This window comes from Acomys russatus, chromosome 6 (genome assembly GCF_903995435.1).
Source record: "Acomys russatus chromosome 6, mAcoRus1.1, whole genome shotgun sequence".
Taxonomy (NCBI): Eukaryota; Metazoa; Chordata; class Mammalia; order Rodentia; family Muridae; genus Acomys; species Acomys russatus.
Genome location: NC_067142.1, coordinates 63048515 through 63053393, shown reverse-complemented (window position 1 = coordinate 63053393; position 4879 = coordinate 63048515). Strand labels below are relative to the sequence as shown.

Below are 4879 nucleotides of genomic sequence, written 5' to 3'. Positions count from 1 at the left end.
GACGCACAATCCGCTGGCCTCCTCCTTCGTTACTTATAACTAAAAAATCTCAGCCATTTACAAAAGGGAGAAAACACAGGTTGAACATCTTTTATCTGAAATGTCTAGGACTGAAAGTGTTTTGGATTTTCTGTGTCAAGTTCCTGCCGTCTTGACTTCCCTATCGTGATGACTAGAACCCAGAACTGGGAGCTAAAATAAGCCCTTCCCCCAATGAGTTGTGTGTGTGTTTTTTTTAATGTTACCATTTTATTAGATTAAAACAACAGCAACAGAATAAAACCGAATAAACTAGGGGAGGAAATGAAAACAACAGCAAAGATCAGCAAGGACAAAGAGAAATAGAAAGGGAGGAGCTAAAATCGAGGCCCGGGTCAGGAGAGGATAACAATTTCCTGACGCAAGGCTCGGGGCCCAGTGCCAGGGAGTGGCCCAGGGGGTGGAGGGCCAGGGTCTAGGGCTGAGACAGTGGGCTGTAGTCCATGGGCAGTGATGTCCTTCTTGTAAGCCTCATGAATCATCTTGAACGCCAGAGCAGTGGCATTGGGTATGTCTGTAACAGGGTCCCTGTATAAAGCTGGACGATGGGTCACTGGGTAGACCTCCCGAACAGGGACCTTTGGGGGTTCCCCCCAGGGGGAGCCACTCTTCAAATGTTGCATTGTCACTAAATGTGATGAACGTGTGTGAGCCGTGAGTAAGCAGGAGAAACGGCAGGCCCAGGCCCAGCACATGGAGTCAATGCAGAAAATGTAGGCACAGGATCAAGTCTTTCCACGCCCACATTCTGCTCCTTGGGACCAGGCTCCCCAGCAAGTGGCACAGTCACTGAATGGTAGGTGATGACTAGCCCAGGGCACTTCCACTTCTTGTGAACTTGCCTCTTTTTGTCAGCCTCAAGCCTCTCTTAGGTCTCCAGTGAGTGTAAGTTGAGCTCTTCTGTGATTTTGGCCTCCCTGAGCAGCACTTCCTGGGTTGGTAGTCGCTCACAGTGGGGAGCCTTTCACCTCCAGGACTGTCCTTGCCTCTCTTGAACCCGAAGGAACATTTGTGTTGTGTGTGCTCAGCTGTAGACTGACGCGTGGACTTCTGACTGTCATCCTGTAGTTCCGGCGGCAGCAGTGTCTTTCTCTGGTCTTCTGAGAACTACTTGCTGGGGTGCTGACCTTTTGAGGCCTCAAGCTCTTTACAGGCTCCTTGTAGGTTTTGGTGATGACTTTGTGCATCCTTCTTGGCTCTTCTGCTTCTCCATCCCTGCATGGTCCATGTTCTTCATCAATGTCAAAGTCAGAGTCTACCTCATCCTCTGTATCAGACTAGTCCCCTTGGTCCGCATCATCTCCAGATTCCTCAGTGAAACCCCCGCACGTCATCTGGTAGAACTCATCTTCCTCCTCTGCTTCCAAGAGCCCAGAAAGCCGGTTCCCAGAGGTTTTCCAGGAAGCCCAGTCCCCCATACAAACTTATGCCACCAACAGAGTGTGCCATCTGTTGTTCAGGTCAGGTTCTCCCATAAGGTTTGTTTTTGTTTTTGTTTTTGGAGACAGGGTTTCTCTGTGTAGTCTTGACTGGCTGTCCTAGACTAGCTTTGTAGACCAGACTGGCCTCGGACTTATAGCAACCCACCTGCCTCTACCTCCCAAGTACTGGGATTAAAGGTGTGCACCATCACTTCCCAGCCATAAGTTGTTTTTAGTAAGGGTTTTATCATGTTAACAGAAATAAAACTAGTACAACAGCCAGGCACAGTGGTGCATACCTATAATCCCAGCACCTGGGAAGCAGATCTCTGTGAATTCGAGGCCATCCTGGTCTACAAAGCATGCCCAGGACAGCCAAGACTACATAGAGAAACTCTGTCTTGACAAAACAAAACAACTGCAAAACTAGTACAACCTTATATACAAGTCTTGATGGCAATTTTATATAGCATTTTAAATAATTTTTATTAATGAAACTGAACTTCATGGTGTTTAATTTTCGGTCTGTGGCAATCATGTTGATCCTCAAAAAATTCTGGATGTTGGAGCATTCCAGAGTTTGTGTTTTCAGATTAAGGCACCCAGCCTGTGTTACAACAGAGGCCTATGTACCCACCAGTCAAATCTAACGACTACCGACACGTGTTCAGTGTGGCTTATGTGTATTCTCACCTGCTCTTTTTCTCTGTTCAGTTATTTTTTTTTTCTTTTGAGACAGATCTCACCATGTACCATGGACTACCCTGCAACTTGTAACCCTGCTTTAGCATACCAAGTGCTGAAATTAGAGTTAAATATCACTCCATTCTGCTTCCTTGGATTCTTTTAAAGAAATGAATTTCTTTTTCTTTTTTAATCAGCCAGGTGTGGTGCCTCACTTGCTATAATCCCAGCACCCAGAAGGCTGAGTGAGGTAGAAGGTATTACGATTCTGTTCTAGTCTGCCTGTGATGTCACTGCCACCTGCCACTGGGCGCGGGCCCTATTCTGGGCTATATAAAAGGACAAGCCTGCCTACCTCTTCTCTCTTAGCCCTCTCTTTCCTGTTTCACTCTTGTTTTTCTCCCTCTTTCTCTGTTTCTTTCTCTGTTTGGAGGGGTGCTACCCTCTTCCCTCTCTCCTCATGCTCACATAATATGTCACCTGACATCTTGTTTTTCAACCATTGAAATTGGTGGCTCCTATTCTCTTCCTCCTTTTTACTCTCTTTCTCTCTTGTTGTCTCTGTTGCTCTGCCTCTCTGTCTCTCTTTCTCTCTTTTTCTCTCTGGGGTACCCCTACCCCCTTTCCTGCTCTCCCATTCTCATTTAATAAACCTCTCTATATAATATCTGTTGCCTGGCGTCTTATTTTTTTTTAAGTCACTAAAATTGGTGCTGAAACCTGGGATACAAAACCCAAAGGACCATTCCATTGTCTTCTGGCCACAATAAATTCCTTTCTGTAAAAATGCAGCTTTCCCTCTGTTGCTCCGCTCTCTCCTGCTGCCCAGCTCTCCTGTCACCTACAACCTGGTGGGTCCAGACTGCACCATTTGTGGCTTACTCCACAGCTCTCCTTGGCCCTGCTTCCTGCAGGGTGGACCAGTGGGCTGCCACTGGCTTGAACTTTGAGTGTCCTGGCCTGGTCCAAATGCCCAAGCCCTGCCATTAAATTGTCACTGTTCCTGATAGACCATCTATTGTTGTTAAGCAAATACCCACCACAGACTGACTAATTTTGGGTCCCTCTGTCTTGGGCCAGACTCTGAAATCACTCCAGCTTCTTGGTGCGAGAGACTTTGAGTTGGCTGCACTCAACCCTCCTTCCATGTCCCCCCTCCTCAATGCCGACTCAGGCACTGGGATATTTGAGTTGATTCTCTGGGATCCTACTCGGGGAGCTGGGATGGGGTCAGCAGGGAAACAGCAGCTACTGCTGCCTCAGTGCTTCCCTGGCCGCTAAAACACTGCAAAGCCTGGTCACTGCAGCCTGCTGTACAAACCGTGCCCCTGCGCTGAAAGCTACAGCTGCTAGCCATCATGGCAGCCCATAGTATTGTCATATCTGACCGCCACTGGTTGCTCACAACAGGTGGCAATTACCACACTGATTTTGGCATAGAGAAAGTGGAACTATTACCCTTTGCAGCATCTTTGTTAAGGGCAATCACGTGACTAACCACCATCTTTGTTTTGGGATGATGTGGGATATGCTTGCCAGCCCTGTTCAAATCCTTATTAAACTCTAAAGACATCTTCTATGTTTTACAATGGTTACTTAATTTTGATTTTTACATTTTTTGAGGTTATGTGTTTACCCTGATTCAAAATGTTTTTATTTCTAACTTAAGTATTTACACATTTCTAGACAAATAAATAAATGCTGTTCCTCCTGTCACCAGCTACCCTGGATTCACCTACAGGCTTCCTGATCAATAGATTTGGTATAATATTCTGTTGTATTAACATTCATTTGTTTATGATGTTAAAACTTAAATCACTACCTTATAAATATATTTAGCCTAGTTCTTATTAATTAATATAGCTTTAAACTTTCATAAGCTATAGACTTTTTATAAACTAAAATCATACAGAAAACTGTTCTGTTCTCTTTTATGGACTGTGTTTACAAATGTTAAGACTCCAGCTTATCAGAGATAAAACCTAAAGTCTTAGTCTTTAATGATTAAGATAAACTATAAACAATGATTGTCTATCTAAATATTCTTAACATAGACTGTGGTCTTACTGCTGTCTTAACTAAAAGGCTGAAGATGGTTCCTAAACCCTCATATAGGAACTGGTAAAAATAGTTTAAAAAAATTTAAAACCTGAGAGTAGCTTTCCAGACAGCAAAAACTATGCTCCAGGCCTTAGCCACTGCCCTGAGGCAAGGAAATAGAGGATTACAATGCCCCCTCCTGCTGGGTTCCAGCCTGAGTCAGCCCTGCCAGGGACCTGTTTCAGATACATCCAGAAAGGGGACAATGATCTCATAGCTACCTAAAAGCCATACCTTGCCTGTTGGCAGATTGGCCTATGGCTGTCAAAACGCTCACATGCAGGCTTGTCCTCTATGCCTTAAAGCTTCTAAGAAGATGTTTTATGAATGTTAGAGGGTCTAAGAAGGTGTTTTAAGGTTGGTTCATGCAAGTTATGAATGTTACAAGGTATAAGAAGGTATTTTAAGTTAGTAAATACAAGTTATAAAGGTCAATGTTTCCAAAGGATCTTTTATTTCTTCCTGTTGTTATGCTATTGTATTAACTGTTCAGAGTGTTGACACTGATCAATGGAGCACTAATTAATTAATCTAACTATGGTAAAACATTCTACTATATGACTCACTATCATATTTCTAAGCTCAAAAATTTAAATTTCCTTTGGTTTGTCTTTTTCTTAAAATGTCTCTCATTG

General features: G+C 44.0%; 1 pseudogene; it reads right to left on the bottom strand.

Moving 5' to 3' along the window:
• Positions 1 to 374: 374 nt before the first annotated feature.
• On the bottom strand, positions 375 to 1457 carry LOC127191123 (vacuolar protein sorting-associated protein 72 homolog; annotated as a pseudogene).
• Between the last annotated feature and the right edge of the window lie 3422 nt (positions 1458 to 4879).